Raw genomic sequence first — 13,856 nt, 5'->3', positions numbered from 1 at the left:
GTGCATGAAGAGCATTCAAATGAAACCTCTCAAGAGACTGTTAATTTGCTAGCCTGGTTGGGAATACAAAAAAGTGAAGTAGGGTTGAGGCAGATAGGAGCCATGAGTTTGCAGGATTGGGAACTTGAGAGGCCTGAGGCAGGAAAGGCACTTGGTGGGGGACAGTGGACCTCACCATCAGGAGGGTTCAGGGATGCATCATAGGGCAGGACTCTATAAGCTGGGGCTAAGTGCTCTATTGTCATCACAATGAGCCTTTGTCTATCTGTCCTTGGCTTGAAGGTTAAACTGGCAAATCCCATTTCCCATCACACCCCTTTCTTGTGTTAGGCAAGTAGTTGTAGTCTCAGAAGGTCTGTTACAAACCCAACACCCAAGTTTCAGACATGGGAAGCCTTGCAGTATCAGAGGCCTCTTCAGGGCTCATAGAACAGACTTGCTTCATGGGGCTGATCAAGGTGCAACCCAACCACCTGACATCCTGGCTCACGTGGGGAAGATCATTTCAAGTAGCTGGATCAGTGTGAGCAAAGCAAATAACGAGGTGAGAAAAGAACCAAGCTGTTGAAAATCACTAGTGTGTGTGTGTGTGCACTTGTGCGAGCCTGCAAAGTGCAGAGAAGGCACCCTACTGAAGACTGTGTAAGTTTGGGGATTATTTTGAAGGCAGTGGGGAAGCATAGGAGGGTTTTCAGCTGGAGAGTAATATGATCAGATTTGTTTTTAGCCTAAGAAGTACTGTGGCTTGGCAGGTTATTTTGATCATACCAGTGACAAGAGAATCAGTACTGGGGCAAGTATTTGCTCTCTCATTTGCTGCTCAGATTAAAAAAATACACATTTTGAAGAATTTGATGGTGCTTAGCCCCCTAAGTCACATGGCAGGGTTTGGCCTCCCTCATTCTTCCTGTTCCCCACTATTCACCTTTTCTGATGTCTTTTGTAAAGGAAAGAAAGATACTTCCTCTAATGCCACGTAGGAAACGGGAAGCAATGTTCTTGGAATGGATTTACGTTTTAGAATTTTCTCACGTAGTCTTTCAAAATTTGAAAACAGTTATTACAAAAGGGATGCAAATGTTAATGGCTTTTTTAAAATTTAAAGATTGTATTTATTTATTTACTTGAGAGAGAGAGCATGCAAGTGGTGGGGGCTCGTTCTGAAGGGGGCTCGGATCCAATGCGGGCTTGATCTGACCAGGCACTCCATCCCATAACCCTGAGATCATGACCTGAGTGGAAATCAAGAGTCAGTCGCTCAAGCAACTGAGCCACCCAGGGCCCCTGTTAATGGCTTTAAACACCCTTGTTGAGGGGTGCCTGGGTGGCTCAGTTGGTTAAGCGTCTGCCTTCAGCTCAGGTCATGATCCCAGGATCAGGGTCCTGGGATCGAGTCCCACATCTGGCTCCCTGCTCAGTGGGGAACCTGCTTCTCCCTCTCCCTCTGCTCCTCCTCCTCCCTCTGCCCCTCCCCCTCTTGTGCTCTCTGGCTCTGTCAAATAAATACATAAAATCTTTAAAAAAAAAAAACACCTTTGTTGAAACTGCTTATTTTTACAAAAAGAAACACAAGAAAAGCCAGAAACTAATGAAATTAGTTATCTACGGGGTGAATGGAACCAAATGCAAGAGGTAGTAGGGACCTCTCTTGAGTATACCTCTTGATTTGGTTTTGACTTATAAGCTGTTAATGGTTTACATGTCTAAAAAATAAAATTAAATAAAAATGAAAGATGGAAAAAAGATAGATATTGAATTCAACCAGAAAAAGAATGTACCTTTATATCAAATAAATGAAAATCACACATTAGAAAAAATATTCAAGTCACATCTAAGCATAGTATTCTGACTGTGTATTCCCAGCATGATATTTCCTAAGAACAAAAATTGCAAAGAAATCTTGAACTTTACTTAAGCTGTTGGTAATGGCAATGATGTAGCAGTATTGAAAATGTGTGCATTGCAGGACTGAACAAACAGGTTTGTACTGGGTTTGCTGGGAACTTGGGTTCTCAGTATGGGAGAGGAGATTTAAATATGGACTGGAGGTGATGGTTTCTTGCCTGAATTATTACTTTGATGGTTATAAAATGGTAATTCGCTAATTTCCTTCCTCACTTATTATTCTTCTGTAATGAAGAGCTTCCCTGTTTCCTTCTTGTCACTTTTATTCTTTTCATAACAGAATGTATTCTTTTCCCCCCCAATGTCTTATATAGCCATTACTCTCATTAGCCATTTTGATGTTCAAATTATGTCCATTTTCCTAGTGGGAATTCCTTCAAGCTACATCTGATGTCCTATTGACATATCTCCATTATATTAACAAATACATTTTTTTTTAAAATAATGAGTCTATACTGATACTGTGAAGATCAAATCAGTCCCACAAAACCAAAACAAAACAAAGCAAAAAGGAGACCAAAGTAAAGAGACATGGCAACTAAATGCAATGTGAGAGCCTTGATTAAATCCTGGAGATACAGGTATCGATTTCTGTATTTCATATTATATATATATATAATTTAGATTATATTAAATATAACTTAAGTATATATATATATATATACATACACATTTAAATCAGCTACGTAAGACTTTATAGGGACAACTGGAGAGCTAAGTTAAGGACTGTATATTAGATAATAGCATTGTATCAATGTTAAATTTCTTTTTTTTTTTTTAAGATTTTATTTAATTGAGAGGGAGAACACAAGTGCGGAGTGGGGGGGGGAAGTGGGGAGGGGTAGAGACAAGCAGACTCCCCGCTGAGCGGGGAGCCCAATGTGGGGCTTGATCCCCAGATGGAATCATGACCTGAGCTGAAGGCAGATGCTTAACTGACTGAACCACCCGGGCGCCCTTTAATGTTAAATTTCTTGAATAAGGTAACTGTACTATGGAAATGAAGAGAATCTTTTAGTTCTTTTGAGATACACCCTGATGTGTTGATGTGTGTAGGGATGGAAATGTCATGAAGTCGCATAGGTAAAGCACCTCATTCTCAAATGGTTAAATGATAATATGTATATATATTGTTACAGAGAGGTAAAGCAAATTTGAGACTGTGGGAACCAGTGGTGAATCTAGGTGAAGCAGTGTTTGTTTTACTTTTCTTATAATTTTTCTTAAGTTAGAAATGTTTCCAAATAAAGAGTGCAGAGGAGGGAAAATATGTTGGGTTGAATGAGAAAGGCCATGGAAAGTAGGACTAAGGTTGAGCTGACAACTTTCAACATCTTCAGGACATCCTGGAGGGGTTCCAGAAGGCAGAGCTGTGTGGGAAGGTGGTTAGAAGCAAATGGCGGAAAACAACATCTGGGCAGCATTGATTTAGGATGTGCAAGCTGTGGGATTTTAATGGTGCAGCTATTGGTTTTAAACACATATAACACATATAACATCATTTCATTTCCATATTTCACACACAAAAACGGAGGTCATTTTCCAGATCTGTCCCGGTCCCACTCACTTAGTGGGAGGTGCATTGATGGGCTTGTCTGGTACATGGGTTTTATTCCAAAGGCCCCCTCATGAGTGATTTCAATTCTTGCTTGTTAATCTTGCCATGGAATCACAGTTAAATGATTGTGGGAGAGCACATTTAAGATATCCTATGATCAGCAATGCGGCTTATTTTCTGTCAGGTGTGACTTTGTTGTTTTTATTTGATGCCTGCCACACAGCTTCACACAAAGCGGGTTTGCGTCACTGCCTCCCCTCCCCCTCCCCAGCTCCTGATACAGATTTGTATTCCTGGAATCCTGCTCTTATTTGATGAGTTTTAGGAGGCCTCAATTCTTGTTTTGTCCCCAGGAGTAAAGCTGTGACTGCTTCAAACTGATAACGACACGATTTTGCTGCCCTATAGACAGTCATTTAAACTCTGATATGTGGCCACTGCCTCGAAATTCAAGCAATGGAAATGACATCATTATCAGCCGACTCTTTATGATGAAAAATGACCCACATTAGGAAACAATCTGAACCCAAGGAAACTTCAGTGATCAATCATCACAATTATAACGTGCTGGTCTTTTATGTAAATCCAACCCCAGTGAAGCTGGGTGGAGGAGTTGGGGGAGGAGAAATCCTGTGGAAAAGAACATTAGTACAATACAATTAAGCAAAAGGGAAAGCTTCAGATAATATATGTTTCTCAGGGGACCATTTCATGCCTTAGGGACCCTGACAGATCTAGGCGGAGAGGGTTGCATCATCATCATTAAAAGCATTTCTTAAATGCCCAGAGCTACACAGAAATGGGCTGGGCTTTGTGCTGCATGAAGTTAGTTGGAACAAGCTAAGGTCCTCCCTCCAGGAACTGGAGCCCTGGATGGGCTACTTAGCTGATGGGCAGGGGGCAGAGGCTCCCCTTGCCGCAGGGAGGCCATTAAGATCGCAAGAGGATAATGTTCCATCTGGTGGGGGCCAGGGGTGCCTGGATTCCCTCAGTCTACTTCAGTCCCTTCTGACTAGTCCTTTTCAGCACTGAATGGCCGGTGACAAGCTTATGGTGACCTGAGTATGAGGTAGAAAGGAAGGGGATTGTCACTGTCCACCAGCAAGATGGCAGACTGCAGAGAGCACAAGCCGTGAGCCTTTGGTGATGCATCGTGCCTCTATCTGTGGGCACATATGATTGCTCCTGGCCAGCATCACCCGGCCACTCATGGTCTCTAGAGTTTGTGTTTTGTCTAGTTCCTTTTTCTGAAATCTAGTAAAGGTGGGAGTATGTGTGATTGTCTGAGGAGATGTAAGGGAGGTGAAGAGGGACAGAGAGATAATTGATGTGGCTGTGCTGGTCCCAGGAAATTGAAGAGAACAGACTTATCCAGGTGTCTCTAAGTTGCCTGTGCCCTTGGATACATGAAAAGCACAAGGAAGTAAAAGTTTAGCTTCAACATCCTTCACCAAAGACTCCAGAGCCCATGGGCCTGTGGGCCAGCCTGGTGGCCAGGTAACCCTGGGCTGGTGAGTGCCGCCAGCAGGGTCTCCATATCTTGGCCCCCATCTGTGAATATCAGGTTCCTGTCAACGCTACTTTTTCTGGAAAGAACTTTGTGGTATCATCTCTTCCATACTTCTTGACTCGACCTACAAAACCTGTCACATGTGCTCTTCTTATCCTAAAATCAACGTGAAGTTACGAGGCCCTGGTCTACTTCCTCCTCTCTTCTTTACTACTCTCCTGCACATTATAAAAAACCTTTTCTACCTGCAGACCAAGAATTTCTGAGATTCCCTCCTAGGAATTTGTTCCTTGTCGCTAAAGTTTTGCCATCCTATGGAATAAAAATGCTTCTGTTGGACAGTGCATTAAATCCTTCGGTGGATTTGGGAATAGTGGACCCTTTTCCACCTGGCAGCTGAACGCGGGTTTCACTAGGGTGAAGGGAGGAGCAACCCAGAGCAGGGGCACTGCCCCAGCAGGGCAGGCAGGTTGGAGCCTCTGGGAGAGGGTAAGAGGGTGGGCCCAGTGCCTGGGAAGGCAGAAATCAAATCTGAGAGGATTCTACATTTACTCAGACTCAGGTGCTGTTCTAAGCCGTTCCACCAATTGTGCCATTTAACCCCACAGCAACCTCACATGGACAGAGTTGGGATTCAAACCTTAGCAACCCAACTTGTAAGCCCTGCCATTCACCATCACACTGCACCGGAAAGAGGAGCACCTGTCGGGAAGAAGCCTACTAAGCATCCTGGGAAAGTGGTTCGGATGGCAGTCATCCCGTCCTGCCTCTAAGTCCAAGGTACCTTAGTTGTCTGTGGTTGTAGGAGAGATGTGTGTCATGGTGACAGCAGGAGGCCGCACCCTGTCTGGAAGAACCAATGGCTTGCCAGCAGAGGCCTCCCTCTGTGCTGGTGGGGTCAACTCCAGAGCAGCCATGGGAATCTTACTGTTGGCAGAAGCCAGGAACCCTCCCTGGGTGGCCTTTGGACTTGTAGCAGCTTCCTAATCTGACCCACCAAGGCAACTAAAACACCAGCCACTGGCCAGCTGATTTGTCTATGGACGTTAATGATACCAAATCTTGGGATCTTGGACGACACTGGGCATGCTCCAGTTGGCTTCAGTTGTAGTCCAGGGGCTGCTTACAGAGAGCTCCATCAGTTAAGTTAGCTCAGGGAGGGCGTTGTGTTGAGCATTCTCTCATCATGGGGAGGGCAGGGCTGTATTTTCTGCATGGGAAAGAACCTCTTTTATTCTGGGCTAAAAATGAGGGAAAAAACCCACTTTGGAACATACCCTGAAAAAGATAGTCTCCCTGTGCTCCTTACAGTGACAGAGTCAAGGAGCTGGGCTCCTTTGGAAAATATGTGTGGAGGCTCTGGCTCACCCGGAATGTCCACATCTATCTCCACAGGCTCAGGTCTGGTTGGGACAGGGCTCTGTGGGACATTTTGAAATAACCATTTCATAGCTCTGGTTTAAATCATGCTTTCTCTGAGAAATAGTCCATACGTAGTTACCAAGAGTTGTTAATCGCCATTAGTCTTCATTTTCCAATGGTGGGAAAGGGGAGAGGGAGCAAACTTCACTGGATCCATTTTGTCTGTCTTTGTAGCACTGCTCTTTGGACCAGCTCAGGTCTTTCTTCCCCACTTAGCCTAGGGGCAGCAAGACATGGGGATTCAGCAAGTGTTGTGTTTGGAAGGGTAGAAATAATTTATTGTGGCTGGTAGAACAGCAGCTAATCTACCTCTGTAAAATCCCCATTCATTTCTACCTTTGGTGAGACTATTATTTTATGTCTGAGGTCTATGGGACATGCTGTCATTAAAATTACCACGGTATGTACATTTACCTGGCTCACAAAGTAAATCACTCCTCATCTCAGTCTGCTTCCTAAAGCTCACCAGTGAGGGCCCTCCAGAAATTCTTGGACTCTGTTTCTTTCCACAGAGTCCTTTCGCCTCTGGCACAGATTCATGACTAGATTTTAAAACCAGAGACTTTTCACACCCCATTTAACTTGTGCCCTTCTTCAGAGCCTGTGCATTGGGCATGTTTCTAACTAGTGCCAGGTGGTGATTGTGGTCGGGTTTGGGGTGCGGAGAACAAACTGAGTGGGTGTAGTGCTAGGGACACGGGTGTCAGAAGACCTGGGATCAAGAAAGAACTCAGCCAGGTGTTAGCTGAGCGACTGGACTTACAACTCGGGAGTATCAGCTTCTTACTGCAGAGATAACAATCTCCACCTTTGGGAAGGCTCAGGTTAAGATAGGGTTTGGGGAAGTGCATCGGGAACTAGAAAATCTTACACACAGGCGAAGGGTGGCTCCTGGACTTAAGTTGGATCAAATAGTTCTTGAAAGAAGACAGTCTAAGTCTGGAGCTTTGTTGAACAGATATTCTTTTTTTTTTTTTTAAAGATTTTATTTATTTGAGAGAGAGAGAATGAGAGACAGAGAGCACGAGAGGGAAGAGGGTCAGAGGGAGAAGCAGACCCCCTGCTGAGCAGGGAGCCCGATGCGGGACTCGATCCCGGGACTCCAGGATCATGACCTGAGTTGAAGGCAGTCGCTGAACCAACTGAGCCACCCAGGCGCCCGAACAGATATTCTTTATTGATTTTTTTCCTAACAGGATTTAATCTATACTCTGGTGTCTTGTGTCTAATTTTTCAAAAGATAAGCATGTTGAAGAGACTTGGGCTTTATACTGTGTTGGACAGGGGCCTGCACCTTGCTGTGGCCGATGTAGAAACGGGCCCTAGCCAGAGAATCCCCTGTGTAGTGCAAGGAATAGCTGTGTGTCCTTGGAAGGGGGTTCCCGCCTGACGGCCATGGTGCACCCCTTGCTTTACCCCCCAAATCCCACCCCTGCCAGGCCTTTGAGCTGCCTCAACAGTGGGCCAAAATCTGTAGGGGCTGAGGGCTGTGGTTACATCTGTGCTCAGAGTCTGCAGGCCTTTCAGAAAGAGAGGTGGTTTGACATTTGGAGAATTATTATAATTTCTACCACTTACTGTTTACTGCATGCCAGGTGCTGAACTAAGCACTTTACATGCATTAACCCATTAAATCTTCACAATAGCCCCGTGAAGCGGGAACTCTTAGCATCCCCATTTTAGAGATAAGGAAACGGAGCTTAGAGAGTTTTTGGTCAATTGTCCTAAGTCAACAGTTAATTTCGTGCAGATCAGGAGTCCCACGTGGGTCTGACTCCAAAGGCTGCTCTTAGTGGAATGCTTCTCCAGTGCCTAGCTGGCCTGGGACTGGACACAGCAGCTAGAGCCTCAGATCACACATCAAGATCAAACTCAGCCCTGGGGAGTGTCCTCCTCTTGATAAAGGAAAGAAGGGCATGTGACTTCCATTTGTGGCCGTGATGTACCAAACCTGACATCAGACCCAATCTGAAAATGTCCACAGGTCAACTCAGCAGGTGTGTGGCTGAACCTTTTCTTCAAAGTCTGTTTATTAAAGTCTATTTATTAAACACGGCCATTTAAAACATTTCTTTTCCAAATAGCTTCCCCCCAATTTTTTTGGCAGTTTAAAGGGGTAGGGTGAGCTACACAGATCATTACAACTCTTCCTTTGACTTCTTTGATTCTGACTTCTTACTGTTCATAATTTGTAAGTTAATGTCTAAAGAAGGAAAGGAAGAAAGAAAGATAGGAAGAAAGAAAGAATGAACGAACAAATGAACAAAAGAAAAGAAAGGAAAAGGTTTATTCAAGAAAGGTAAGTAACAGGAGAGAAGGAGTGGGAAAGCTGAATCCAAAGTAGCATGAAACCAAAGACTTTTATGTCTTCTCCACCCACCCAGTACCATCCCATAAATCTTTACATTATATTCCACTAAATGTGTCAGAAATGCAAATGTGCTTGCAAATAATTGCAGCCATTGAATGAATCTCCCCTGGCATATCCATTGGAGCTCAAAATAACCCATGTAACCAAAGAGTAAATCAGTGACTGGACATCCAGTGCCAAGCATAATCTCAAGCAACATTTAACTAGGTTCAATATTTATTTCCCAGCCTTGAGTCACTTTGAAATGATCTGGACTCAGTTCAGACAGGACCAGCCCTAATTTTATAGTGCTCTTGGAACCCTTCCAGCAGCATGAGGGCTCAGATGTCAGGGAATTCCAGAAAAATGAGACCCCTCACAGATTGCACAATTTAAGGCACCCTCCTTCCAATATTTTGTAACGTGTGAGCCTTTTGACTGAAGATGCACTTTTGAGAGGGCTTTGAGCGCCTCTAAGAAGCACCCATACCCCATCTCCCACATCATCCGTAAGGAGGAGGCGGGTAAAGTTAACCTGGTTAACAGCTTGCGTAAATAAAATCTCAATATCCACATGTGGGAAAAGAGTAGGCCTTAATTTGTTACCCTTTTCCCAAACAAGTGACATTTTCCACACGACTAAAAAGGACAGATTTGGGAAGCTTCAAGACAAGTTAAAACAGCAGGTAACACTGCTCCAAGTTTAACAGATATAGGGACACGTCAAATAAATAGCGGCCAGTTCTCAAGCTTTTGTATCTCAAATGCTCAATCAATCAATAGAAAACCAAGCAATTTTAGTGTACATCTGAGATAAATCTCAAGATGGCAGGATTGACTTTTAGCTCCCTGTTAAAGGGTATCGAACTGACATTGAGTGACCTTCCACTTAGCCAAAACATTTATTATAAAAGTCTGACACGGTTAAGTGAAATGATTGATACCGGCCCATTTTGCTCTGAAATGCAGCCTTTCACCTTTCTTAGTTGGGAAAAGAGTAAAGGACCTCACCCATAAAATTAAACATTTTCCTTTTCTTTATTTCTCCTTAATCTATAGATGACTAATGTCTTGCTTCAGAATAACCATGTGCATTCTGGAGTCTGAGATAGCTAGGTTCATATCCTAGGAAAATCATTACCAGCTTTTGAGCCAATTTTTAAGCTCTAAAGAGCAGTTTCCTTATCTATAGAATTGGGAGGGTTGGAATTAGATACTGTACTTAAAGCAATTAGTCAAGTGCATAGGCTCATATTTAAATTCTAGTTTTATTATTGTAATATTATTATTTTTATTATTATTATTTATGTTGACTCCTGACTTCATTATTCCATAGGTTATTATGCTATTAGCAGAGGTAGTAACTATAGTAATAATTACTGATACATTTGTTGATACCTGCTAGGTACCAGGCATGAATTAATGCTTTTAATTCATTTTCTCATTTAATTCTTGAAAATAGGTAGGTGCTATTATTATCCCTGAGGTTCAGGGAAATGAGTGACATTGCTTAAGATCACACAGTTGGTCAGAATCCAAACACACTACGTTAACCTGGCCTCCCTGCCTAAGTCACATAGATTATTGCTTTTTGTGCTGTTACACCCTTAGAGGAACAGAAAAATTTAATAATCTGGGGGAAGTCACTTTCTCTGGACCTTAGGTCTTCCTTCTGTCAAATGAAAAACATTGGTAATGGATTGTATCAGACATTTTAGGATTCCAGGATCTAATCCAGGTAATGGATTGTATCAGACATTTTAGGATTCCAGGATCTAATCCAGGTAATGGATTGTATCAGACATTTTAGGATTCCAGGATCTCAGCTGTTGTCAGGGGAAACAGCTGAGAAAATGTGTAAATGGATTTTATAAATATTGGAAAAGAGGCTATGTACATGTATGGCAAGTTCTGCATGGTCACTCCTTCCAGTCAAGCTGGAAGGAGGAACGGTTTTATATTTTCCGTAATGGCTTAATTCCCTCTTCCTCGGCTATCCTTTCAAACTCTGCTATGGAGTAAGCTGTCTGCTCACCCAGACGTGCCCATCCACAGTGTACGTGGTCAGTCTAGCAGAACCTAGTACAATTCTTTATTCCTCTAAATCCCAACCTTGATTCCTCTGAGACGCTTCACAACGACCCCTTCTTCCCAAATCCTAAAATATATTCTCCTGCCATTCTGGGAATAATGTTGTGATTAAAAATGTATTTATATTTGGTCCTCACACTTCAGTGTGGACATAAAATAAACCACTGATCACTGTTGTTGCAGGGTTAGAGTGTTTAAAATATTTCACATCCTGGCCACAAGCTAAGCAGTTTCCAGATATAGCTTGTTTTGAGGCTTGGTCTTCCAGGGTGGGGAAGGTGGGCAAATGTAGGAAGAAGTAGATGGGAGGACAGAAGGGTCTGGAGGTGATGGAGGGAAGTCTGAGCCTCAACTTCGACTGGACCCAAGTCCTGGGCATTTCATTTCCTGACAACCTGCTGCTGGGGTCTAGTGCTGTGACAGAGACACAGTGTCCTAGCTCTGAGCCCTCATTCACCTCTTCAACACAGCAGTCTGCTGGTCCTGGCCTCCCGAACCACTGTTTCTTCTGGTCGTTTGAAGATCATGCAGAGATATTGTACATGCTGAAGTGGCTCTTCAGAAGGAGCCAGGACGCCACATTTTGGCATTCCACTCTTTTGGGTTCACACTAAGGAAATGGTGAGAGAGAGAAAAAAATCTGCCTTTAGTTCCTATGCTTGTCCTTTTATGAGGTGTTTATATACCCTACCCTGCCAGGAGGTTCATTTGATTTCCCCAGTAACTTCGATCAAACCAGAGATCATTGTAGGGAAATTAGCATTAGTTAAATAACTGATTGACTCTAAGGAGATGAATCGGTTAAGTGGCTAAATTAGAAAAAAAATTTTTTTAAAGTGTTTGCTTTAATTGACATTAATGTATAGACACAGATCAAGTCAGGACTCAGGCAGATGTACAATGAGGGACTCCAGTTGGCCATCTCGTGCCTTCTGCCAATGTGAGGAATATAAACAGAAAATCTCAATTGGGCGAAGCCTTTTAGGAATGAGGGAGGAGGACATGAATTTATGGTGTGTTTTATGAAGTATTCTTTCAACATCATATCAGAAACTAAGAAAACTTTTAATTTGAAAGTAACTAGCTTGATGGTTTACACCTACCCATTAAAGGTCAGTCGAAAGTCACTCATGGTTGGCATTTTCCATGAGAGGATTGGAGTTTGGTTGTTAAGCATGATTTGCTGTCCTTTAAATATTATTTACCAAAAAAGTAACCCAGTTTTTCAGGGAAAATGTACAAAGGAAATCCAAATCTTGATTTTCTTCTGAGGTCTCCCTAACTTTGCAGTTCAAGTCTTGTTGGAGATTTTACCAAACCTGTTTTTCAGGGATTTGAAATCTCTCATAAAAATTAACTGCAGCTTTTATGCAAGTTAAAAACAGAATTCATGTGGTTCTTTTAAAATCTTGCAAGTCTTTAAAAGAAGGACTAATAAAAATATACCTTCCAAATGGCTTTTCCTGTGGCTGTGCAGCCTGTTTAAGGACCCATTACAGTTCAGCAGCTCATCTTACCCCTGTCCTCCCCACCCCCCCACTCAAGCAGCACAAAGTATTTCCGGTTTTACTCGAAGCCCTCAATGGAAATTTTTTTCCTTCCTGAAGATTGAATTAAGAGCTCAGGAAAGGTATATGGTAACTTCACAGTGTAGAGCTTGAATTCCTGGGTGGATCGCCACAGGACTGAGGTCTCACTCACCCTGTGCTCAAGACCAGCTCATGTTGTCCTTGGAGTCTAGAGCCTAGAACATCAATCTCATCCTTCCAGGCTTTGCAGACCAGGCTACCACACAGCCCAACCCTGTTTCTTTTGCACCCCAGTAACAAAAGGAGGATATGGTTCCGAGGTCATATATCATATACCTGTCCAGGGTCTGCCTGGCCTAATGGGAAGATGAGAAAATATGGTTGCAAGCTACTTTATTCTTTTTTTTTTTTTTTAAAGATTTTATTTATTTATTCATGAGAGACAGAGAGAGAGAGAGAGAGAGGCAGAGGGAGAAGCAGGCTCCCAAGGAGCAGGGAGCCCGATGCGGGACTCGATCCCAGGACCCTGGGATCATGACCTGAGCCGAAGGCAGACGCTTAACCATCTGAGCCACCCAGGCGCCCAAGCTACTTTATTCTTAAGGAAGGGAAGGAGAAACCTCCTTGACTCTCTGTGGACAATAGCCTCTTTAGACTCTGCTTAGTACAACCTCTGTGCTTTTGTCTTGTCTTAGAGTGATGTCACCAGGCCCTACCCTCTGCAGCTTTATGGGAATGCACCAAGATTAGCTCTTTGGTGGAAGGAGAGATTATATTACAGAAAATGCAAAGATTCTTTCATTCACTTATTTACTCATTTAAGCATATAGTAAACATGTACCACGTCCAATGTACCATTCTAGTTACTGAAGTTAGGAGCCAAAAGATATAAGCCTTGTTCTCATGGAGCTGAACCTCCAGATGAGGTGAAGCACACAATTATAGCACAGAGTGTACAGTAAGTAAGTCAGTACTAGGACCGGGTGTTGGGTGCAGAGGAGCAGCATCTAACCCAAGGTGGGGAGGGCTTTATGGAAGGCTTCCTGGAGGGTGTAACTCGTGAGTGCGGTTTGAGGAACAGATACAATGGACAGTCCTAGTGTAATAATTATAATGAACAATTCATTTCCAGAGAAATGAGATTTTTGATGACTCTAATTTAGTCTCAAAGGACTAAAAGCCTTTTTGGATGTAGCTTGGTGGCTTTCCTTTCTAGCTGTTTCCTTGAGGAAGGAGCCATTTTATTCCCTAATACCCACTGTGGTCTCTATAGGGCTTTATCTTGCTGATGATCAAAACCCAAAATATTAGATTACGACTTTGCCAAGCTTGGATTCCTGTCCCCACCCCCTATTGTTTCTAGATATAGGACTAACCTGGTCACTGCTTTTTGGCAAGGCCACAGTCTGGCACAATGAAGGATTTCACTGGAGATGCCTCTCCAGAAGGCGACTCTCTCCATGACCTGTTTTGAGCATCGTGCTTTAACTG

General features: G+C 43.2%; 1 long non-coding RNA gene across 1 annotated transcript in view; it reads left to right on the top strand.

The window, feature by feature from the left end:
- Nucleotides 1-13,856, top strand: part of LOC123858738 (uncharacterized) — a 41,288-nt gene that overhangs the window by 16,698 nt on the left and 10,734 nt on the right. The window contains exon 2 of the long non-coding RNA XR_006794213.3: nucleotides 5,582-5,753. This is a non-coding gene — a long non-coding RNA (uncharacterized LOC123858738). The remainder of the gene's footprint in view (nucleotides 1-5,581; nucleotides 5,754-13,856) is intronic.

The sequence above is a fragment of the Mirounga angustirostris genome, unplaced genomic scaffold, assembly GCF_029215605.1.
Source record: "Mirounga angustirostris isolate CCGP_5_RB_7025 unplaced genomic scaffold, mMirAng1.0.hap1 SCAF_7, whole genome shotgun sequence".
NCBI lineage: Eukaryota > Metazoa > Chordata > Mammalia > Carnivora > Phocidae > Mirounga > Mirounga angustirostris.
Note: the sequence above shows the minus strand (reverse complement) of the source record. Positions and strands in the feature narration are given on the sequence as shown.